This window comes from Furipterus horrens, unplaced genomic scaffold (genome assembly GCF_987537825.1).
Source record: "Furipterus horrens unplaced genomic scaffold, mFurHor1.1.pri manual_scaffold_4, whole genome shotgun sequence".
Classification (NCBI taxonomy): domain Eukaryota; kingdom Metazoa; phylum Chordata; class Mammalia; order Chiroptera; family Furipteridae; genus Furipterus; species Furipterus horrens.
Window position 1 is genome coordinate 25,743,392 of NW_028327174.1, and position 26,400 is coordinate 25,769,791.

Sequence of the window (26,400 nt, forward strand, 5' to 3'; positions counted from 1 at the left end):
TCTTTAGCCATCTTATATTAATGTAATTTCAGTGTGGTTGGATTAAACTCTTCCAACTTGCTGTTTTCTGTTATGTTCCACATGTTCTTTATTCCTTTTTTCCTATTTTACAATCATCAATTCCTTTTATGATCTAATTTTTATCTCCACTATTGGCTTATTATTTAAATCATAAAACACTTTTTGTGTGGTTGCCTAGGGTTTATAGTACACGTGTTTGATTAATCACCATTTCACATATCAGCGTAGGATTTTTTATCACAGGAAGGTTTTTATAGTCCAATTTCCTCATCATATTTTGTGCTATTGTTGTTATACATTTTTCTTTTACATATGCTATAAACCCACAATACATTGCTATTTTTGCTGTAGACCAGGGGTGGCAAACTTTTTTTCTGTAAAAGGGCCTGATAGTGAGTATTTTAGGCATCACAGGCCTTCTGGTCTTTGTCTCAACTACTCGGGTTTTGTCGTGGTAGTGTGAGAGCCGTCACAGACAATGCATAAAAGAACGGGTGTTACTGTGTTCCAATATAACTTTACTTACAAAAACAGGAAGTGGGTGAAATTTGGCCCTTGAGCCATACTTTGTGGACCCCTGCTTTAGACAATCTATTTAGCACTAGTAAACATAGAAAAACGGCATTTCATATTTACCTTCATTTTTCACCTATTTCTGGGGATCTTCACTTTTTATATAGATTGAAGTTTCTATTCGATATCATATTCCTTTTGCCTGAAGAACTTCCTTTGACATTTCTTGTAGTATGGATCTGTTGGTAATGAAGTCTTTCAGTTTTTGTTGTTCTGGAAAAGTCTTTATTTCTCTGTAATTTTTAAAAGATAATTCTTATCTTTCTTGTTCTGTATGTATCTCTTTTCTCTGGCTGCCTTAAAGATTTTATTTTTTTCCCCTTTTTCTTTTTAAAAAATTAATATATAATTTAAATGAAGTAAAATGTACCCTTTTTAACATATAGTTCTGTGACTGTTGATGTATCTGTACAGTTAAGCATCCTAACAATCAAGATATGAAATCGTTCCATCATTATCAAAAACTCTTCCTATGTCCCTCGGTAGTCAGTTTCACTCCTCACCACAGCCTCTGACTGCCGTTGTTTTCTGGCCCTGTAGTATTGTCTTTTTTAGAATGTAATTTAAGTGGAACTACATGGTAATGCAGCCTTTTAAGTCTGGCTTCTTTCACTTAGAACAATGCATTTGAGATTCACCCACATGCTTGTATTAGGAGTTTGTCCTTTTATTATTATTATTTTTAAATTGCCAATCAATATTCCATCTTATGAATCTACCATAGTTTGTCTATAAAGCCACTATAACAAATTTTGTGGCTTTAACAATATGTGGCAGGATTGTTTTCCAAAAGGTTTAATAAACCCATTTATAGCAAAATCAGTGGTATCTGAACATATCAGATTCATAATATCCCCTTCAGTACAGGGTATTATTTAAATGTTTTTTTTTTCTCCAAAATGAAAATGTCTTTTATTCTGATCATAAAAGTAATATATGCTCATTAAAAACTGTAGAGCTGTGTCCTCTCTAAGCGACCAGTTTCAGTCCCTTATATGACATGACTTGGTGTCACTCAGCCTGCTGACCTAAAATCCAAACATACTCCATTTTGGCCCTTTTAGAACATGACGCCCAGCACTGAGCAAAGCATTCCAGGTATGAGCTAGATCTTCTGCCTTGTTCTGCATGCTGTATTTCTTTCAGTACAGCCCAAGTTTGGAGGAGCTTTTTGGCAGCCTCATACAGCTGTGGCTGCCAGAACGGAATCATCCAAAACCCTAAAGTCTTTTTCACGTGTGCTGCTGTTACGCCACACCTCCTTCATTCCGTATTTCTCCAGATAGTTTTTGGACCTTCAGTGTAAGACTTTACAGTTGTCTGTAATTAATTGTCAGGTGTGGCATGTGTTTTTAGCTTGCTGAGCTTTTCTGTGAACCCCCATGACTAACTACTATGAGTGACCTCTGATGAGGTTGCTGAAAAATGCTTCACAGCACAAACTCAGATCAGAGAGCCAGAGGACAGCTCCCGCCGTATCACAGCCAACTGAGATAGAACTCTTGCTGTGTGTTAGGAATATTTTTAAATTTCTAATTTCTACTTAGTATTTTTGGGGATAAGGAGATTGCCGTCTTACATGTAATTAGTGAGAGGTAATGTTCAGTGTTGTAAAACTTATTGAGACTCCTTCTTGTATGTTTTTATTAGAACCATGTTTTATTTTATATGTATCATTAATACAGTATTTATTATGGTATCCTGTGTATTACCACTATGTATATTTATTATTCTTACCATACTTATTTAAAATGTTGAGGTGTTTTTTTTTTCCCTGAGATTAAAACCACATTGTGGACCACACTTCCCAAACATACGGTGGCCATGACCAGAGAGATAAAAATCACACCATTGAAGGGAAAGTAAAAATTATATTTTAAGACCTCCTTCAAACCTAAATAGGGCAGCAGTGTCATGGCTGCTGCTAATTTAGACTGCATGAAATCAACAAAGAGGAACTGCTAGCCAAGGGTAGTTAATATCCAAAAGCAAAATAAATATATCTGTAAATAAAGAAGTAAATTTCATCATAACATTCACTGTTTTCTTTGGATGTAGTCATTGAGCAGTAGTAGATAAGCATATTATTAAAACCACTGTATCAGGGAATGTTCCATAGTAATACAATAAGGAAAACAGGACAAGGCATGAATGATTATGGAAAGGAAACCGAACTCATAAGGGGCACATATAAGAAAAGGTAAGTCATTGGGAAGTCTGGTCCGAGGACCAGAGGAACACTGATATTAGCACTGTGGCCAGATGGGCTTTATCTTTCTGCTGTTCTTTCCATTTCCTGCTAATATATGAAAAAAGATTGAAACAATATCAAGGCAGCCCCACACGTTGGAAGTGCTAGACGGAAATGAAAAAAAAAAAAGTTCCAGATATGAGCATAACTCCTTTTGATTAGACAACTAAGCCATTCTTTTAGCAAGTTGAAGCCAGTCCTCCTCCGACTTGCATAAATTCTGGCAAGAAGCTGCAGTTCTGGGGGCCTCTTTACTTTGGCCTCATTTTAGCCCTACTTTTGCTTTGGTAACACTCACTGACTCTTACTCTTTCCAACATGGGGACAGGACTCAGGCTGTTGAGGCAAATGCTCTGGGTTCAAACAGAAAGTATGTAGAAAGGTTATTAGCTATCCCTAGCCAGAGTTCCCTCCCTGGCCCATACAAATAAACACATTTTTAATGAACGATGATAATTATAATTAATTTTGCACAGACCTCTGCTAGAATCTTTCTTAAGCCTAGCTCAAGTTATGTAATTCCTGCTCAGAATGTCTGGTTGCTCCGTACTGCCTGGCACATTCCAGTCTGAGCTCCTCAGCTTGACATGAAGATCTCAGGAAGTATTTATATACTCCTCTCCCACTGCCTGCATGTGTCTTGAGCTCCAGGCCAAACTGGACTGCTTCCCTTGCTTTACCACCTCCATGCCTTTGCTTATGCTCTTCTGTCTGAAAGCTGTCTTTCTCTATTGCAGCCTGCTAAAATCTTACCATCCTTTAAGATTGTTTTTTAAATCCTCACCCTAGGACATGCTTATTGATTTTAGAGAGGAGGGAAGGAAGGGAGAGAAGCATTGATGCAAGAGAGAAACATCAATAAGTCGCGTCTCTTACGTGCCCAAACCAGGGACTGAACCTGCAATCTGGTCATGTGCCCTGACCAGGAATCAAACCTGGAACCTTTCAGTTCACAGGAGGATGTTCCAACCAACTGAACTGTGTTGGCCAGGGCCATCCCTTAAGATTTTGACTGTTCATTTGTTTAACAAATATTTGAGTGACTACTGTGAGCTTCTACGCACTGTTCTAGTAGGCGAGCCTCTAGCAAAATATTAATTCTTTGCTCTCATAGAGTTTGCTTTCTAATAGTTCACCCATTAGAATATAAGTTTGCCTCAAGCCATCTCCTTCATCATCTTTTTTCTTTCTCTAAGTTGATATGATACACCTTTACACAATCATTATGATGAGAAAGAAGTTAATATATTTGAAGTGATCACTGTGGCTGGGCAGAGAACATTCCAAATGCTCTAATTTTTAAAGGTTGTTTACTAAAAGTAGAAAGAGGCATTTGTATAAAAGGTATAAAGATATAAAAAGAGTGACATGGACTTGAATAGGGTCAAGATATATAAAAGCTAAGATAAACAGAGGGTTCTGAGGTAAGAGGCTTAAAGAATACCTAGAAATATAAGAAATTGTGTTCAGAGCAAAGGTAGCAGTAAGTAGATGTAGTCAGCCTCTTGTGCCAGCTGAGGTTGTACTAATGTATGAAAGAGCGTAACTATTTGATACCTCCTTTGCTTCCATATTTTCTGTCAAGAGGAAAGATAATTAACTGTTAGTGATGGGACAAAGGAGTAGTTAAAATTCTAGATAGAATATATTGTGAGTGCAATTAGCCGATCAAAATACATTGTTTTCTGGTGCTTGTCTCCTCACCCCCACTCTATCCCTCCACTCCATCCTCACGCCTCCATTCTAGGGAACTGAAGGAACTTGTCCATGAAGTTACTGAACTGCCATCTGTAATGAATTATGAAGAATTGAAGAGGTCTGGAAATTTAGACGTGGAGAAACGTATCCCCATTAAAAAGGAGAGCAATGAAGGGGGAGAGGGGGACAGTTGTGAGAGGGGAGATGATTCCAAAGTGTGCATCCCTGTAACATTCCATCTATTGGTTCCAACTCTTTGTACCTACAGAGTTTCTTCCTTTAAAAATATCTGTAGACTGTCTTGTGCTTCCATCAGCCTTGACTTCTACAAACTGAAACTTTTCAAGATAAGCTGACAAGATCATAAGTAAGATGCTACAGGGTTCTGACCTTGACCTCTGTCTTATTCAACATTATGTCAGTTGACTTAGCTCCTACCATATGACCCTGGACATACTTGATACTCATTAAAGATTTGTTCATTAACCTTAAATAAAGAGGTAGAGGCATATTAATCATTTTGCAGATGATGAAATATTAGAAGGAATTCTAAAATGATGGATGACAGAGCCAGTGTCCAAAATGATCTCAGTAGATTTGAAATGGGCTGAGACCACATTGACATTTAAAAACAATAAATGTGAAGTCCTACATTTAGATTCAAAACAATCAGTTGCATAAGGACAGGATATGAGAAAATTGGCTCAACAGCAGTTCAGTGGGAGCTTTTACTGATGTCAAGATCAGAAGGTAGAAGAGCAGGAGCCTAAGGCACAGTACTTGGCACTGGTCACTCAGTGTTCTGGGTATCATGCCTAGGAATCTATTTATAAACTAGGGTGTGTGCTGAATTGCCTGACCAGAAGCTCGTTGTCTGGAAACCTTGTCGTGTAAAGAAGTCTTGGAGCAGATAAGAGTTTCAAGGCTGGAGAAAAGATGGCTTAAAGCAGTGGTTCTCAACCTTCCTAATGCCGCGACCCTTTAATACAGTTCCTCATGTTGTGGTGACCCCCAACCATAAAATTATTTCTATTGCTACTTCATAACTGTAATTTTGCTACTGTTATGAATTGTAATGTAAATATCTGATATGCAGGATGTATTTTCATTGTTACAAATTGAACATAATTAAAGCATAGTGATTAATCATAAAAATATGTAATTATATATGTGTTTTCCAATGGTCTTAGGCGACCCCTGTGAAAGGGTCGTTTGACCCCCAAAGGGGTTGCGACCCACAGGTTGAGAACCGCTGCCTTAGAGGAACACATTGTGTTTTACTATTACATCGAATGGCTGCTGAATAGATACAGACTTAGATCTACTTTTGTGAAGTCCTGATGCTCAGAACTGAGACCAGTGGGGAGAAGTTATTGGGAGGTTGAGTTTAGTTTGATATAAAGAACTTTCTATAATAATCATTTTTAAGTATATTTTATTAATTATATTGTTACAATAGTTCCAATTTTTTCCCCTTTGCTCCCCTCTGCCCGGCAACCCCCCCCCCCCAAGCAGTCCCCCCTGCCCCAGTCCATGCCCATGGGTCATACATACAAGTGCTCTGGCTTCACCCTTTCCTATATTATACTTTTTAAAAAATAATAATTAATTAGTTAATTTTTTTAACAATAAAAAATAACAATCCTCCCCTCTCAGACTTACAACCCTTTATAATCTTATAAAGGATAATGGGTGATGGTCTCAAGCTCCTCTAGCTGCTTCAAGCTGGACATGGTCGTCGTCCTACCTACCCTTGGGTCCAGAAATCCCTAATAAGAGTGGGGATGTGGAGGTGAGGGTGGCCTTCTCACATGGGGAAGGATCTTGCAGACTCCAGGTCAGTTGGCTGTCCCCGGACAACGGCGTGCTTGGTTTAACAGGCTGGCATCCTTGTTGTATTCTGGGGGCTATAATAATCATTTTAATGGTGATATTTATTGAGCAACTGCAATATGTCAGGTGGTGAACCAAACACTTTCCATGCAGCATCTGACATTTAATCCTCACAGCAGCCTTGTCATATGGGTATTTTTTAGTCCCATTTCATAGATAAGGAAATTGTTGTTCAGAGAAATTAATTTGTTCAGTGTTGTGCAGCTAGAAAGTAGCTAAACAGCTGTTTTCTTTTTAAAGATTTTATTTATTTTTAGAGAGACAGAAAGGGAGGGAGAGAAACATCCATGTATAGAGAGAAACATCAATTGGTTGCCTCTCACACACCCCCTATTGGGGACCTGGCGTGCAACCCAGGCATGTGCCCAGATGGACATCGAACCAGTGACCCCAGTTCACAGGCTGACACTCCACAGAGCCACACCAGGCAGGGCTCAACAGCTGTTCTTAACCTAGATCTGACTGTTCTCAAAAGCCTGTGCTCATAACCACTATGCTGTCTTGCAAAGTAATGAACTCTCCATTACTAGATATGTTTAAGCAGAATGGGAAGAATCCTCTTCCATACATAGAATCAATTCTTGTAATTCATAAGCATATGGAGGGACAGTGTGGTATAATGGGGGAAAAGCAGAGACTTCAGAGTTAGTTCAGCGATGGAAAATGTCACGTATTGGCCATACAATCTTGGGCTAGTAGCTTAACCTCTCTGAGTCCCATTTTCCTCATCTGTAAAATAAAGACACCAATACCTAACTCAGGGAGTTAATGAGAGGATTAATTTATGTGAGCAGTGTGGCTTATATGTAGTGTGTATTTGGTACCTGTTGGGGGTTCAACATGTAATTGCTGCAATCGTACAGAAATTCCTTCTAACTTGAACAATTATGATCATTGGACTTAGACCATCATCTTTATAATTTTGTATATTTCTCTCCGTATTATGTAACATTAGGGCTTTGAGATACTTAATCTCTGAAACTATACTTGCTAATACTCCCAATTAGCACAAAAGTTTTGTTTGCTAGACTTGATTTCATTTATAATTTCATACAGATCAGCTGTGTATGTCTATTTTTTATAGTTACTCTGTTGTCATCCTTGCTGATAGCAAGTTGCAGTCACCTTGTAATTTGTTGCTGTAGGTGTGGAAACCAAAATAAAAATCAATAGGCCTTTAGGGGCAGTCTGAAGAGCTTCCTGATACTAAAACACATTGGCATTAATGCGCGGGATTTTTAATACACTATTTGGGTGGCCTGTAGGCCTTTTATTTGCTTTTCCCTGTTTCTTGGCTGTCCAGTGAGTTGAAATTATTAAATAAGTGAGATGCAACTAGATGTGACACTATTTTTGCTCTTGAGTTTTACAACCTAGTGGAAAAAACAAAACATCATAATGTATTTAAAGCCTAGGATTTTAGGAGCATAGTGCTTGTGTAATATTATATGATGTTATAATACTTACCATTTGTTGAGTGCCTGTTTACCATGTACTGAGTACTACACCAGTTGTTCTCCATGCAGAATCTTTTTTAATCTTCAAAACAATCCTACGATGGAGGTTTTAAGATCATTCCCATTATGCAAGTAAGAACGCTGAGCTATGAGAATGAGAGAGATTAAATAATTTGTTCAGCGTCCACAGAGACTTAAACTCAGGTCTGTCAAATTCCAGAGACCCAGCTCTTTTTATCACACAGGAAGAGGTAGACCACAGTCAAAGAGAACGACTATGTAGAGGAATATTAATTGTGCAGAGCCTAAAAGAGCAAGCAGGATTTTGGTGGGATGTGGTGGCTTGGGCGGGGAGGGGTGGAGGATAGTGTGAGTAGTGGGGGGGAGGGGGGGGAGAGCATGCTACTGTTGGGGAAGTAGGGTGGAGACAGAGGGATTACTGCCTGGCCAAAGAGAAGGTGCATCTTGGGGTGGAGTAATGAGTAAGGTAAGAAAGCTAAGTTGTGGCCAGATCACGGATGCTCTTGCAAACCAGGGAAAGAAGTTTGGTGGTGCTGCTGTAAGAAGCGATTCTAGTTTTATGCTTGCTGCACGAGGAGCGGGGTATTGACACATTATGTGCTGTGGTTATTGGATGATTGGTAGCACAGTAGCTTGATATGGGCACACCAGTTAGGAGACTGTAGTTTTCTACTGATGAACTGTTGGAAGTCTGGACTGAGGTGAGCATGGTGGAAGGAAGAGCAAATTTGAGAGACATGTTCAAGGAAGAGATGACAGGACTTGACAGAGTGGGCATAGGAAATAAAGGAAACGGAAGCAGCTATGGGGGGAGCAGGGTAACAGCAGAATTGGAAAGGGGAGGTTAAGTTCTTTAAATGGCCCTGCAAACCCACAGCTGGTAGGAGTCATGTGGTGCTGCACACGGAACGTTCCTGGCGGAGCACCATCATGGTGCCCCTCTGGTCCTGGAGGACAAGCAGTGGTGCTGCGGTGGGGTGCAGGGGAGAGAGTAGGGAATGGGAGTGGCAGGTGTCTTTCAAAGTTTGCTGTCTTCCTGACTTGATTTGCGGTGGACACATTGAATGTAGTATTACAGTCATGGCAAATACCTTTGTGCAGATGTACTTAAACACAGATGTAATGTTTTATAACGGGCAAGCTAAAAATCCTGAGTGGGAGTTGAAGGGAATTATGAATCTTCATGTTATTATTTCACTGTTCATGCCAATGACCAATTCATCCTTCCAGGCCTGTACCTTTAACCAGAGCAAATGCTAATATGAATTTACAGTACTCATGTTGGAAATTGCTACCCTCATTTAGAAGCCATTAACCTTTATGTTGATAAAATAATGTTCTTAACTGAGCATGTAAAATCTGTGCTGAACAGCTGCAGCCTTTCCAGAACACTAACTTAAAAAGAGCTCATCATACTTTTGAAAATCAAAAGCATGTGGGTGCAATGAAGTCACCTGAGCAATTTTCTCTAATTACAACTTTCTAGGTCTCGTTGAGGCTGACCACACACACACACACACACACACACACACACACACACCACCACCACCACCACCACCACCACCACCACCACCACCACCCCCCCATGATTTTCTTATTTTTCTCTATAGACTTTTTGCACTTGTTTTTGTTCAATAGTTGCAGTTCCCCTGGAAGGTATATGTTTTCTTTTACCTCTCCTAGTTTATTTAAACCTTGTATCTCTGAGGCCTTTGGAAGCCCCCAAACAGAACTAGCTGTCTCCCCAAAGACTTCTGAGTGTGACACCTCTGAAAGGATGTCTAGGTGCTTTGTATCTAAACTGACTCCTGTAGGGTAACACTGGCAACCACACAGTGCCTCGACATTATAGAAAGTGAACTGTAAAATGTTAGACTCATCAATCACCTAACATTTTCTATGTTGATTAGGTTCTTCAGTGCCATCCTGGTCAGCACATGCTAGGATATGACAGAATAGGCATTCATGTCCAGGACCAACCCAAACCTGGCACTAACTAATGCATTCAGTACACAGAGATGGGCAAAAATAGGTTTACAGTTGTGAGTACGTGAAACACAGTTTATTCTTGTATTATTATTTCTTAATTATTGTATTATTTATTTGTATTACAGCTTTAAACCTACTTTTTGTCCACCCCTGTATATATATTTGTATATACTAATTTATTTGTTGCAACAGATTTTGGAAAAATAAGAGGTTGGAAACAACTCATTTTTTTAAAACAGAGATACAGCCATGCAATAGGATACTACTATGCAGATAAAAAAAAATGAGAGGAAGTGTACTAAGATGGAGAATTTTCTAAAATATATTAAGTTTAAAAAGCAGTAGGTTATCTTTATATAACAAAGAGATAAAAATAAGACTATATATTTGTCTTAATTGATTATTCATTTAAAAAATTTCTGGAACAGTACCCAACAAATAAAAGTTGTTATTTTTGGGTATGGGATAGGATCTGGGAAATGGTTAACAAGCTTTTCCAGGGAATTTTTGTACTGTTTGATTTGAAAATCATAGAATTATTATCTATTCAAATATTAAATAAAATAAATTTAAAAGTCATTAGATGTAATATTTGATGTTTTTATATACCATGCTTTCATTTTTTCATTTTATAGCTTTGCAATAATATTTTTTGTTGCTTTTGTTGCTAATGCATTCTGATAATTCAGTGATTTGTTGGTAATATCCCCTGAAGGAAGGAGAGCTAGGGAACAATATTGTTTCCAGTTGTGCCTTTTAATTTACAAAGTAATGGAATGGAAAGGGTTTTACAGAAGACTTCAGGAGGAAGGATTAGTACCTGACATAGTTCAGTAGTTCCATCATAGTTGGACACACATTAAGAACACCAGCACCAATTTTTCCAATAAACTAACTGAAAATAATTCTGAATTTTAGCTTATTTATGTGTAGAATAAAATTGTTGGCTTTCCAAAATTATTCATAACATAGCACTTTGCCAAAGAGATGTTAAATATGAAGCAGTGTAATATCTGTCTTACTATTTTAAAAGTCACTTATATTTCTTCTTTTTTTCTCCCTAAGTAACAAAAGTTCTTCACCTAGAATAGAATTTTGGGCTTACATTTTCTTTAATATAGCTCTTTCTTGTTACTGAGAGGTATCTTTTAGGGAGCTTTAATTATGAAGTTTACTCATTATCGTGTTATCTTCCCTTTTAGTAACAGAGGCAATACTTTGTCTGCCTGAAGCTGTTTGAAAAGATCTTTTATACATACATGTATAGTGCCTTTGGTTCATAGAAATGAGGTGTTACATCCTTTGTTTCAGAAGATACACTAACCCATCAAAAGCAAGAGAGGGGGAAAACAAAATGCAGTGTGAAATCTTGTTGCTTCAAAACTAGCAAACGTTTTGGGAGAACAAGTTCTTGCCGGACATCACTAAATAAGAATGAGTTGATGTCACACTTGGCAAGAAGCAACTCAATTTTTTTTTCCATACAAATAGTACAACATGGCGGGGAGGAGAAATTGCGGGCCAAGGGTAAAGAATTATGGGGGAAATAAGCAGGAGAAGGAATGTGAGAATGAGTTGCTTGCTACAAAAGAATTACTATGATATAAAAGCCATGTTTATTCTGTTAGGAGGAATCTGAGTTGGAACATGAGGTGATGAAGGGGAGAGAAGTTTACGGGGCTCCTCCCACGATCCCTCCCCAGGCCTGTGCACTGATCCCTGTGGAGGGTTATGTAACTGCCTTGACACATTTTCAGGGAAGAATGGCCCCTGTAGCCGTTTTGGCTCAGTTGAGTGCGGCATCAAGTATGAGTGAAGTCTCCAAAACAGTGACACCAAGCTCAAAACACAGTCATTTAAATTTAGGATTTCCAAACACCAGAAGGTAATACCGCAGCCTGTGTGAGGTGTGCGCCACCACCTGCTCGCCTGCCCCCAAGAATTCTGTGCAGCATTGGGAATCCAGGCAACCTGATGGCCGGTTTCACATATTCATCAAAGCCAGGAAATGTCAAGGTTAGCCAGTTAGTTACTGAAATTAGCTGGAGTCATCTGGCTCAGTAAATGTCTGCGGCCCAGTGTTATATAACGAGAGTGTGGGAGTGGGTTGGGGGATATACCAGTTTTCATCGCGTGGGAACCGCCCTGTGTGTTGGAGGATGATTAGCATCCTTTCCCCTGAATATCACTAGTGCCCCCAGTTTCTGACCACCTCAGAGGCCCCATTCATCCATATCCCCCTCAGAAAGGGGCAGATCTAAAACTAATATGTGCTTTACAGTCTGATTAAGCAGCATTGTTTTCTTTACTGTTTGTTTTGCATAAAGGTCTTGGGAAGTCTTAGGAAGTTGTGCATTTATAGCTTTCATTCAGAAGAGATTTCATTAAAAAAAAAAAAACAACAAAACACTCTTGGGAAAAGCAGTTTGGAAAGCTGGATGGCAGGGAAGGACCTTGCCAGGAAAAAAAAAAGGGTGAGGTGGAAATGGCTTCTTAACTAGCTGGTTAGTGCTCCCCCAGATCTCCAGTTCTGTGGGCGGTTCCTTTTTCTCTAAGAGGCAGCAAGTATATATACCCTAGGAGTAGAGGCAGGGGTAGCAGACAGGGTAGCAGGACAGAGGGATATGGGGGAAGAGGCATGTGTGCAGAAAAGATTCAGATTGGCATGTAAAAAAGGCAGGTATGGCGGTAATAAAAGGCGATAACAAAGAAATTGGAGATTTTACATGGCGTTGTTAAGCTTACAACGTTAGAATTTCTGGGACTCGTCAGTGTATCACAGATCTAGACCTTACAGGGGGAAAACTTGTCTGAGATCATTAAATCAGTTAAAGACCTTCACATAGAATGTTGAGTTATGGTATTTACTGTCCTATCATAGTTTTGATTTTTAAGCCTTGCGTTCAAAAGACTCTATCCTTCTAGATACTTAGCCAGCAATTTAGATATAGTGTCAGCTGTTGCTTTCATTATGGCTTCTTGGTCTCAACAGCCATTTTCCTTAGATTTCGTTAATGGAGTCACTAACTAAAACTGTCATATTTCTGTTCATCTGGAGTTTCTGAAAAGAATACAGTGCTTTATTGGAAAAACTAAGCATAATCATTAGCCAAATCTGATGTTATTAAATAAGATGTGCAAGTAGAGGAAAGTTTTTAAGAAATAGAAACATTATCATTATCTTCATTATCAATCACAGCTTAACTTAACACCTTGGTTTTGCACCAAGGCTTAATTAAGCATAAGAACATTTTTTCTCATGTTTCCTAAAACTTCCGAATTAGTCTGGAAGACATTTAGTTTGCATGTGTATCACTGGGCTTTTATTTTAGCCTTCTCTCTAGTTGTCAAACACTCTGGCAGTCTTTCTTCAGTGAAAGTCTTGTTTTTGTCACAGGCGAACATTCTGAGCAGCCAGCACATCACTTCCTCCCGAACGGGTTCGTTTTGCTAAATCTTAACATCAGTAGAAATTACCTTGGTCAACCACATAGCTAAAGAGAGAGTTTCAGTTTTCCTGACTGTCTCCTAAGGTGGCTGAGGGTGGAGTGGTGGTGGCGTAATAGTCTGTGGAAACTGAAACCGTGGCCTCTGTCAGGTATGCACAGGGGTCTCAGACCCAAAGGAACTTTAGGGTTACTGCTGTGGATGGAGCCTTGACCTCAGTAAAGATGGCCAGCTGCTACCTAAAATTTCTTTTTTTATTTGGAATATCTGAGCATATTGCAAAAATAACAAACACCTGACTCTTATAGTTTTGTCAGATTTTAATGTTTTGCCATATTTGCTTCAGATCTTTTTTTCTTTTTTTTGACCCCAGAAGAAAAGCATTTCAAATACACTTAAAGCCCCCCTGTCACCCTCTTTGTAACTTTCCCTAATACTTTTTGCTTCCTGTCTCTAGGAATCATTTATCTGACTGGTGTTTATCATGCCCAGGAATATTTTTCATGGCTTTACTCTCTACTACATATTTTTGTATCTAAATAATGTCTAATACTCTTTTATGTATTTGACTTTATATACATTGCATTCTACTATATCCATCTTTCATGTATTTCTGTAACTATTTTCGGCTTATATTTTTGAAATTTATCCATGGCTGTATATGCCTCATTTTTACCTCCTCTCCCCAACAATCACCCACTGTTGTGCATGTCCCTGAGTCTTATTGTTTAACTTGTTTTTTTAATGAAAGGCTCCCTAAAAATAATTCTGGAAATATTTCACCTTTATATATTTATCTACTTGTTTCAACTATAATTAACATGAAAACAAACATATGTTTTACCTCCTTTAGTTTTTGTCTCCTTCCAAGATATAATTTAGCTTTATCTTGTCTTTATAGTGAAAAGTATATATTTTCACTGTTGCATAGTATTCCATTAAATGAATACAGTACAGTAGTCCCTCTCTATATCGTGGTTCATTTATTGCGGCCTCACTGTATTGCAGGATTTTTTAAAAATATTATACGTATCCCCTCACTTATCGTGGATATTACATTCTAGACTACCTCCCCTGCCCCGCGAAGTAGGAACCTTACATTTATTCTACACTCTTAAACCTACGTAACTTTAACGTACGTATACAGGACCGCAAAATCCCGCGATATAGCAAAAAAATCCGCGGTAAATAATTAAATATATTTTTAAAAATCCCGTGATACAGTGAGGCCGTGGTAAGTGAACTGCAATATAGAGAGAGACTACTATATTTAATTATTTATCGCGGATTTTTCTCTATGTCATGGGATTTTGCGGTACTGTATATGTTGTTAAAGCTACGTAGGTTTAAGAGTGTAGAATATGTTTAAGAACATAAATAGTGTTTATAAACGTGTGGAAAAGGTTAATACGGGAGTGGGAAAGGTTGATAAGGGACTTGGAACGGTTTATAAGTATGTGGGAAGGGTTTATAAAGCCTTAAAATATATATAAATACTAAAATAAATGTAAGCTTCCAACTTCATGGATTTTCATCTATCGCGAGGGGGTCTAGAATGTAATACCCACGATAAATGTGGGAATATTGTACTTTATAGTTAATGTTTGAGTTGTTTCAAATTTTTCACTATTAAACAGTGTGCAGTGGGCATCCTGTACATATCTTCTTGTACATGCGTATGAGAGTTTTCTCTAGGATATGTAACTAGCAATAAATTGCTGTCTGATAAGGCACACGTCTTTTCAGTTTTACTAGATAGTCAAATTACTCCTTCAAAGTGGTCATCCTTCCTAGTTGTGTGTGAGACTTCCTGTTGTTCTGCATCCTCAATGAAACTAGATATTGTCCCAGCTGTTCCTTGTTTACTGATTAATTTAAAGCACTGTGCTTAGCAACTATCTCAAACATAGGGTCAGATGCATACTTTTTTTTTAACACCAAGTTTCCTCCTTTTAAGGAATTGTTTTCACTTTGAGTTACAAATCCAAGATATCTATAGCATAGCATTTTTTGCTCATATTTTTTAAAAATAGTGTTTCTTTTTTTATGATCATAGGGTGACAATATGATTATTTTAGATAATTTGGAAAACAGTTTTAAAAAAGAATGTTAAAATCCCACCATCTAAACATAGCCATTATTAACATTTTGCTCTATATTTACTTCTAAGTTAAGCACATATATGAAATACATGTACTTTGGATTTGGAATCATGCTGAATTTGTCTTTTATATCAAATTTCACTTAAAATTATATTGTGGCATTTTCTGTCATTGAATATCATTTGAAAACACCATTTTTAATAGCTGCATAACATTTCTTTGTATAAAGGTATTATATAGTTATTCTCCCCTTGGAGGACAATCTTAATATTAAAATAATACTGGAGTAAACAATCTTGGTATATAAATCTTCTTTTGAGTTTCAGTTTGTTTCTTTTGGATAGATTTCTAGAAGAGGTCAGTAAATATTTGTGGAATTAGATTGGATAGATTATAAGAAAGATGTCCAGGGAGGAAATAAAGCAGTCAGGAGAGTAGAAAGTAGTATGACTTTGAGGGTCATGAAATCCATTAACTCAGCTTCTCAGTTTTTGAATTGAGTGACAAATCTGTCTCTTAACTGAATTTGGAGACCCTTCTTTTTAGTAGGGGCAAGTTAAAGGTGAACGCTACCCTAACATTGATACCAGAGAGTTTGTTGTGCATTGTAGCGTTCAAAGATTATAGAAAGTTAAAATTGGAAGGGACTTTTAAAATTTTATCATAAAATCTACTTCTTGTAGAGTCCCTGAAATGAGTGTATTTTGTAGAAGAGCCTATCGCAGTACGTAGACTTCTAGCCTTGACTTGCTAAATATCTATTCCCAGGCAGCTCATTGTCATACAGGGTAATCTGCTCCTTTATTGGACAGCTTTGATTAGTTGATTAGTTTGATTTTCTGTAACTTTCACTTATTTTTTAAAAAATGTAATCTTTATTGTATTTTTTTTCCATTACCATTTAATGCCTTTATACTCCCCTCCCTCCAGCAATCACACTGTTGTCCATATCCCTGAGTCTTATTGTCTAATTTATTTTTTTAATGAAAGGCTCCTTAAAAATAATTTTGGAAATATTTCACCTTTATGTATTTATCTACTAGTTTCTACTATAACTAACATGAAAACGTTTGTTTTACCTCTTTTTAGTTTTTGTTTCCTTCCAAGGATAATTTAGCTTTATCTTGTCTTTATAGTGAAAAGTATATATGTGAACATAGATGAGACAGAAAAATTGTTAATACTTGGTGGACAGAAAAGTTCCAGAGTGATATAAGTTCTATTTATTTTATTATTATTATTTTTTTGTTTGTTTTTTTTAGAAGTTGCATGTAAGCGGTGGTTTTGGTATACACAATCTCACAGTCCCACTTTTCCACTAATAACATAATAATAACAACCTCTATGCTTCTTTCTTTCTTCCTGTCTTTTTCTTTTTTTCTACTTCTCCTCCTTCTCCTCCTCCTCTCCCCCTCCTGCCTGTTGTTCTCCTCATTTTTCCTTCTTGCGCAAGGTGTTATATTATTTCCATTAATCCCTGTTCAGCTTGTTATGGCAGGCATTTTTCTCATTCGGTAGATGAAGATGCTGAGGTTCAGAGAGATTTAAAGACCTTTCCTGCCACACAGCTTTTAAAGGAAGAGCCACCATTTAAACCCAGGTCTAATTCTAAAATCTGTATTTAACCAGCTTGCAGCTCTGCCTCCATAACGTACTTATATTAGTGTGATAAAGTCAGATGTGTTTCTGTTCTAACGATGCTCATGTCTTTGAGTCACTCCAGTAATTTTCAACCTTTTTCATCATGATATACATAAATAGTAAAATTCAGTGTCACACACAAAAAAAAACTTTTTTTTTGCAGATCTGACAAAAATAGGTATAATTTTGATTGGTTTATTTAAAATATATATAATAGTTATTACCCTTTTTGCTCCAAAGTGATTTTTTAAAAAATCAGATGCCTATACTTGTATATAAGGATTTCCGGTACCAAAAATTAACCAGACACAACCTTATTATGTGATATGACCAATAAGGTGCAACCCTATTACATGACCTGTGTATAGATGATTCAAAATGGGGCATTCACACCGGACAGCTATTGTTGTGTTGGCTGCTATCACTTTTTATTTGACGACATAAGGGAAAAGAGGTCAGTGCCCCTGACTAAATAATCAGGTATTTTGTGTTTTAAAAATTCTTGAGGCACACCTGTTGAAAATCTCTAGGTTACTCGATTAGTGTATCACATTGGAAGTATGTGTGTGTCATTATTGGAAGTATATTGCTTCTGTTTGCTTCTCTTAAATCCCAGCTCTTCTCCCTTGGTTTGGAATATCAAGGATTTCCTTCCTATGATTGCCCATCTCTCCCTAGTTCCCTATGATGCTCCTTCCTGTTTCTGGGGATACTAAAGCACAGAATGAGAAAAAAGTAACAAATAATTATATACTTTTTTTCTGAATATTATCTACTGAACTGTTTCATAAAGGAGGATGTTTTCGCAGCTGTGTGCTTTAGAGATAGTGGAAAAAGTTTCAATTTTTATAAGTTGGTTATCTTCTACAACAAAGGCAATGACGCACAGGCTTGATGGACATGGAATGTGGAAACCAGTTCTGTTAGCCCTGCGATAGGAATCTGTGTTTATAGTCACATTGGGATTCTGATATGTTATCTCAGTGAACTTGAGGCCAAGAGTTAAGGAACCAAGGAGTGAACTTGCTGAATATATGATTTAATTACCCTAGATCAATCAAATTTTCTCTGAGTGATGATGGGATATATGGTGTATGTATTTCTATGTAGTTACTAGAGAAAAGGAACAAAGTTTAAGCCCTGGTTTTGTTGACCTTGGTATCACTTTTATCTTGTAGTTTCACATAACTGCCTTTGCCGAATTTTCAAAAGACTGCAGTCAAGTGATTTATAGATAAGGTCTCATTCACTACTTGCACAAGAAGAGCCCATATCTTCATATATGAGTGACGTAAGTTTACTTTAGAGGCGGGAATGAGTTCATTTCTTTGGAGAGATATGAAGAGAATGTGTGTCTCTTGCTCTGATGAGAAATAAATTTAAATCAGAACTTTGCTTGGAGGAAATGGAATGGAGTAACCGGGCACTTAAGCATTAAGAAGTTAGGGATCTTTAGCCAAGGCCCAAGGGGGCACCAAATGTGTTTGCAGAACTCATTCAAACTGAGCACTCCTCTGTATTTCAATAGCAAACATCTGTGGAGAACTACTTTGTATACGTTTACAAGGCACTTTTGCAGCTTGGGTCCTTCAAGAGATAAAAATACATAATTTTTTTCCCTCAAGAACCTTATCAGGTAACTGGGGAGAGAGCAAGAATATCAATAATAATACACAAAAACGATGCTCTGATAAATCCCCCAAATGAACTTTTAACCAAATGTGCTCTAAAGAGACAGCCCATAAAGAGTAAGATTTAGTTATAAATGAAAACATTTAGATTCCAAACCAAATCTCAAATAAGCAATACTATCTTAAGCATAAATTAAGAGTAAAGTGGTAGTTTAGATTAATTCATCAAGTAAGTTGGTCAAATTATATACACTAGAATTCCAAGCATTGGCAACTCCAGAGCTCTCATGTTTTGGCTACTGTATTATCTCCCTTAATCCACTGAGCCAAACCAGCCAGGGTGAATACAATTAGGGTACAACGCTAAATACAGTACTGCCCATAAAAAAAATCCATGGAAGTTGGACATCTCTATGCCATCGTGGGCTCTTTTGGGATCTTCCCCTGAATTGCTTCTCCTGAACCCTCCTGCACACCTGGCTAGGGTGAGAATTCAGCCTTCCTCCCACTGGGAAATACTCCCTTCCCTTTAAAAGCCTAAAGACACATAGGAAAAGGAGTCAAGCATCTCTCTCCAAAAGGCAACAAACAGAACTTAAGCTACTGAGTGTCCTCATCATGAGGCACAGGACTAAACAGTAATGAGTCTGATCATTCCTTTTGGAATGGGGACTAGTAAAAGAAAACCTAGTTTGTTTTGACCATTGATTGTTGGATGTAAAACATGAAAAGGCTGTGACACTGACCTAGAAGTCTAAACACACTGCTAAATACTTTATTTTTTGCTTCTCTCTTCTCATTAAAGGCCTGAAGGCACAGGAAGTATAAGCAATGATCCTTGCCTCCAAAAAGGTATGAGTTGGAAATAACAAGATTTGTAAAGCTACTGAGCATCCAGCAGCCAAGTTTACATCAGCCTCTAGTAAGATTTAATAACTCTGACAACATTTAAACATTCTGCGTCGGCCTGCGAGCTAAGTGTCGCTGGTTCGATCTTCCAGTCAGGGCACATCAGAGAAGGAAAACTCTGACTCCAAAAAACCTCCGCTGCCTTGCGGCATACCTCTTCAGGGGAAAGGCTAAGGGAGTAAACCCCGACAGAAAATCCGGAGCCGGAGTCCCTAAGGCGGTTTGACGTTGTAGTCAGCACCGGCAACTCCTGCGGCGCACCTGAAGCCAAGCTGTATTGACTCTGTCTTTCCCTTGGACCCTTCAGCTGCGAAGAGAGGGGGGGTCTGCTGCATGGGCAACAGCAGACCCTCCATATCACCCTGCCCAGGCTTTGTAGCTTCAGCTTCACTGGAGAGGACACTCCAGCGTCATCACAAGATGTCGATGCAACACGGGAGGAGACAGATACCGTGTCACTCCCGAGTTGGACTGCACAGCCATTCTTGGCGGTGCATATAGACTCTTAAGAAGCTACACCATCGTCTCTGGAGACGGATGACTGCCGACGACGTATCTCCCTTAAATTATTAATTACAGTAATATTTGTCACCAAAATCATTAATTTATAGTATTTTTTTCTTTCAGTTAATTCCAGCATTTAATTCCAATGCTGTCATAATTATTATGTTGTCATAATTATTATTACTACTGTATTACTTTACTTACTAAGTATAGGGGATAATAAAATGCCCCCTTAAGGTCATCCTGAGAAATAAGATAAAATATATGGAACCAGAAAAGCCGGTGTTAATGCTGCCTGTCATCCACCAGACCCAATGAGCAGAGACAGGGATTGAATCTTTATGGGCACTTTATTCAGATGGTCAGTGATCTGAGAAGACAACAGATTTGTACCCCAACAGACTGTCTTAAATTCTATTATAAATGGGCCCTTTTTATAAGGAGAAGAAAAGTGTAGGCAAGGGGTTTGAAATTCAGGGAAAAAGTTAATTGGATAAAAGCTGCAGCATTCTTTCATCTGTGTCCTGGGTGGTGGTCCTTGTGTCCTGGGCGATGGTCACCCTGCAGTCCTTCTGAGGCACAAAAGTGGAACCGCTTATGGTCTCCTGGAGTCAAGGTGGGTCATACCTCCAGTTCCAGAAACAATAGCTTTTTACATACATTGATTACCAAGCTTATTAGCTGTTATCTGAAACTAAAATTTTCCAACATTTGAGTCCCCCATAGTATGTAATATGCTTATTTAGCACAGTGCTTGGCTAAGAGAGTGCAATTATTAATGCTAGCCATTGTTTTTCTTACTCATGAAATGTTAAATGCTTTATATAGTAATGGACAGTAATTACATTTTAGTAAATTATAATAATATGTAACTTATTGTTTACAAAGGGATTTAACATACAGGGTGGAGCAAAAGTAGGTTTATAGTTGTTTGCATGGAAAATAATAATTAATAAATAATACAAGAATAAATGTTTCACATACTTGCAACTGTAAACCTACTTTTGCCCCACCTGTGGCGGGAAACATTGAGACAACTGTAATAGAGTAACAATTAAAAATGATTTAATAAATTTAAAAAAACAACGCTAGCTGGCAGTGGTGACTGGACTTTGGAACTGGTTCTGCTTCTCTTGCTGCCTCAGAAACCTTGTTTTTCTGGAAAGCGCTGTCACCAGAGAGTATACATCGTGGAAGGTCTCTACTTTGCAGCACTACTCCCTGTTTAGGGTCTGCATTGGGCATATAGAGTGGAACTTCTGTCATGCTACTAGCTGCAGGCAGGTGGGGAAAAAGGGGCTCTTGATTCTTCAGCTTCTCAGTGTAATAGGCAAATAGGCTTTTGTATATGACACTTGGCTTTATTGCCAGCTTTTTGGGTCTTAATTCTCCATGTATAGAAGAAACATTTTCTATTTCCTGTTGATTATATGTAATCTGAGTAGAAACTGAGATAGTTTTCCTAATTAGTAGACACCATGTGTGGAAAAGTCAGGGTTGTTTTTTTTTTTCTAAAATGATCTTGTTCTCAGAAATTCGCTGTTAATAAATTAATAGTATTGCCTTAGCATTTTAAGCTACTAATAAATGAGAACTTCCATCTGATCTAGGTGTTTTTTCCAGTTTAACAATCCTGTGTTTTCCATTATCCGTTGGAGTGTAGCGTATGTAATCTGTTAAGGAAGCCAGGAGTTAGCATTTAAAAGAAGGGAGATCCCTTTGAGCGAGGAAGCCCAGGCGTTAATATTTCAGATTTCTTTTTTCATTGCATCTTTTTCTTAGTACTTCATTTGTTTTCAATTAAAGTAAATCTGTGATTCATCTTTCTGAAAACTTAAAAAAAAAAAAAATAAGCTCCCCAATGTAATTGCTGTGGACACTCTAACGATACCCGCCCTCTTTTATAGCCAGTCTTGGTGTGCCTTGCAAAGTCTGTATTTCTGAGAAGTTGTGTACACTATACCTCAAACTACTGTAAGTGGAATCATGTGTTAAATGCCAATTTGTGTTAAATGCCAGTTTTTGAAAGAATACTTTCACTTCCTTAAAGCAAACTCTTTTAAAAGGGAAGGGTCTTTTGGTGCTCCAAACAACCTTCTTTACTTGGTCTGAGAAGCTATAGTTTTGGGGTATTGATGTTTTAGCAAGTGGAGAACACCTGGGTTTGGTGAACACGAGCTTCCAAGTTGCAGGGAGGACCCAGGGCCCCTTTTTACAAGCTAGCATTCATTCTTCTGGAAAAATGAGACAAAAATGGGCTTTCTGTGTTCATTAAGTAAGAGTTGTTGAAAGGTTGTAGCATCCAAACTGAGAATATTTGTAGTAGACTGCGTTTCTTTTATTTCTGTACTCAAAGAAAGGGTCTTTTAAATTTAAATATGTTCCTTTCTGCAAAAATACTAAATTAATCTTGACCTTATAATAAAAGAAATATGGTGTAGTGGCATAGAATAATACTTTATCTCTCTCATAGAAACAGAATTTTCAAAGTTTAGACTAGGAAGAAAACATGATTTAACTCACTTAGTTTTCAGAGAAGGAAATGAGACTCATTTTTCCCTTGATTTATCCTTTTATTTTTTTCATTTCATTCCCTGTTGCCACATTTTTTTTTTCTCAGCTGGTTTGTTAGAGGTGTATTGTGGAATATTTTTCCTTAGCAAAAATTAAAATCAATCTACTTGCCTTTTTTATTGTGGCAAAATATACACAATACGAAATTTATCATATTAACCTTTTTTAAATACATAATTTCATGGCATTGAGTACATTCACATTATTGTGTAACATCACCACCATCCATTTACAGAGCTTCCATCATCCCCAGTTGGATCTCTGTACCCATTAAACAGTAACTTCTCCTCAGGCCCACCCCCACCCCTGCTGGCCTCTGGTAACCATCATTCTTACTTTCTTTCTCCATGCATTTCGCTATTTTATGTACCTCATGTAAGCAGAATTATATAACATATGCCTTTTTGTGTCTAGCTTATTTCACTTAGCATAATGTCCGTAAGGCTCATCCATGTTGTAGCATGTCAGAATTTATCTCCTTTTTAAGGCTGAGTAATGTAACACTGGGGATATATATCTATGTCTATATCATGTGTATATTAACGTTTTGCTTACTCATTCATCGATTGATAGATGCTTGAGTTGCTTCCACATCTTTAACTACTGTGAGCAATGCTGCTATGAACATGGCTGTACAAGTATCTCATTGAGACCTTACGTTCATTCTTTTGGGTATATGCCCAGAAGTTGAATTGCTAGTAAGTAATTCTATGTTTAATTTTTTGAGGAACTGACATGCTATTTTCCACAGTGATTATACCATTTTACATTCCCATCAGCAGTCCACAAGGGTTCATTTCTCCACATCCTCTCCAACACTTGTAATTTTGTTTGTTTTTGATAGTAGCCATCCTAATGAGTGTGGGGTGGTATTTCATTATAGTTTGTTGGGGGAAGGGGGTTAAATCTTTCTTTCTAATTTTTTTATTTTTTATTCTATTACATCTGTCCCAAATTTTCCCCCTTTCCCCTCCTCTGCCCAGCCCACCCCCTGCTCCCATAGTCAATCTCCACACCATTGTTCATGTCCATGGGTCATTCATACCTGTTCTTCGGTTAATTCCTTCCCCCTTCTTTCCACCATTGTCCCCCTATCCCCTCTCCTCTGGCAGCTGTCAGTCTGTTCCATGTTTCCATGTCTCTGGTTCTGTTTGGCTTGTTTGTTTTGTTCATTAGATTCCTCTTATAAGTGAAGTCATATGGTGTTTGGCTTTCACTGACTGGCTTATTTCACTTAGCATAGTAGACTCAAGTTCCATCCATGCTGTTGCAAAGGGTAGGAATTCCTTTTTCTTTGTTTCTGCTGTATTGTGTAAATGTACCACAGCTTTTTGATCCACTCATCTACTGATGGTCACTTAGGCTGTTTCCTACACTTGGCTATTGTCGTATATAGCACTGCTGTGGACATAGGGGTGCGTAAGTTCTTTTGAATTGGTGTTTCTGGATTTTTAGGGTATATTTTCAGCAACAAAATCAATGGATCAAAAGGCAGTTTTATTTTTAATTTTTTGAGGAAATTCCATCTGTTTTCCACAGTGGCTGCACCAGTCTGCATTCCCACCAACAGTGCACTACGGTTCCCTTTTCTCCGCATCCTTGCCAGCACTTTTTGATTTGCATCTCTCTTATAATTAGTTGTGTTGAGCATCTTTTAATGTGCTTATTGGCCATTTTATATCTTCTTTGGAGAAATGTCTGTTCAAGTCTCCTGATCACTTTTGAATCAGGTGGTGTTTTTTTTAATGTTGTTTTAGGAGTTCTTTATATATTATTCTGAATATTAATCCCTTATCTGATACATGATTTGCAAATATTTTCTGCTATCTGTGGGTTGCCTTTTCTACTCTGTTAATAGTGCCTTTTGATGCACAAACTTTAAGTTTTCATGAAGTCTAATTTGTCTTTTTACTTTTGTTGCTGGTATCTTTGGTAAAATAGCTAAGAAATCATTGCCAAACCCAGTGTTGTGAAGCTTTGCCCTTTGGTTCCTCCTAGGAGATTTATAGTTTTAGGTCTTTGGTCCATTTTGAGTTAATTTTTGTATGTTGTGTTAGATGAGTTCAACTTCATTCCTTTGCATGTGGATATCCAGTTTTCTTAGCACCATTTGTTGAAAATATTGTCCTTTCTGCCGTTGAATATTCCCTTGTGGGAAATAATTTGACCATCTATGTGAAGATTTATTCCTGGGCTCTCTATCTTATTCCTATATGTCTTTCTTTATGCTAGTTCCACACTAATTTGTTACTGCCGCTTTATAGTAAGTTTTGAAATCAGGTTAAGTGTGGGTCTTCCTCCAGCTTTATTCTTTTTAAGGATTGCCTTGATTATTTGGAGTCCTTTGAGATTCCATATGAATTTTAGAATGAGTTTTTCTATTTCTGCAAAAATATGTCATCAGAATTTTGACAGGGGTTACATTGAATCTGTAGATCACTTTGGGTGGCATTGACATCTCAAGAGTATTGTGTTCCAGATCATGAAATGTGAGTTGTCACTGTCCAAATTCACACAGCTAAGAAATAATGGGACTGAATTCAGCTTTTCCCATTCTTTTTGTCTGAGCCTACTCAGGCTGTTATAACAGAATAACCACAGGCTGGGTGCCTTATAAACAACAGGAATTTGTTCCTTACAGTTCTGGAGGCTGGAAAGTTCAAGATCAAGGTGGTGGCTGATTCAGAGTCTGGTGAGGGCTTGTTTCTTGATTCATAGACAGACTTTTTTTTTTTTGCTATGTCCTCACTTGCTAGAAGGGGCAAGTGAGTGCCCTCGGGTCTCTTTTATAATAGTACTAATTCCATTAATGAGGGCTCCACCCTCATACTTCCAATGGCCCCAAATCCATGCCATGCCATTGGGGATTAGGTTTCAACATATGAATTTGGAGGGGACCACAAACATTCAGTCTGTAACATTACCTCAATGAGACAGTTTATTATTGGCCATCTGGTGGTTTTTGGAAACTTTCAGGAGAGAGATCCTAGGAGCATTGTTTTTATTCACACTGAACATTATGGTGGGCTGGCCTATTGTATTGGTCTCGTCTATACTTGCAGTTTCTTCTGCCACATAGTTTAACCAAAACGGCGATAGTCATTCTGAGTGGCTCCTTCTCCTGGGTGAGATTGGTGCTCCTCTGACATGACTGAATGGACATAAAATGTCCTAAGGGAACCAGTTACGGGAACCCTTTTTCTAAATGCCCCCAAATAATTGAGCACTATATACATCATAACATTCTGTTCAAGTTGGGCAGATGTTTTTAGACTTTACCCTTTCTTTAAGATAAGGGGAGGGAGTGCCTTTGAGAACTATAGAGTTCATTGAAGTAAAGAATACACATGGCTTCTGTGCCCTTTTTTTTTTTTGTTTTTGAAATACACCATGACCAATTGAGTAAAAAATCCCTTATAAGTTTTAGGGGGAATTTATTTTCTCATAATCTGTTGTTGCTTAATTTTACCTTTGCCGTAACTTTGGCAAAGTTACATAGCTTCTGCTTTCTGGATTCTGTGGTAGGAAATGGAGCCTGTTATACTGTTACTTAAATATAAGCCCCACTACTCATAATACTCATTTCTAGTCCTGTAAGTGACTAAGCCTCTAAAAGTCAAGCATTTTGCTTGGTAATAACCCAAGTTAATAGCCATATGGCGCTTTACTATATTTCAGAAAAACATTTT

At 37.8% G+C, this 26,400-nt stretch overlaps 1 protein-coding gene across 1 annotated transcript in view; it reads left to right on the top strand.

Annotated features, from left to right (window-relative positions):
- Positions 1–26,400, top strand: part of BORCS5 (BLOC-1 related complex subunit 5) — a 73,368-nt gene that overhangs the window by 20,313 nt on the left and 26,655 nt on the right. The gene's annotated exons all lie outside the window — the stretch shown is intronic.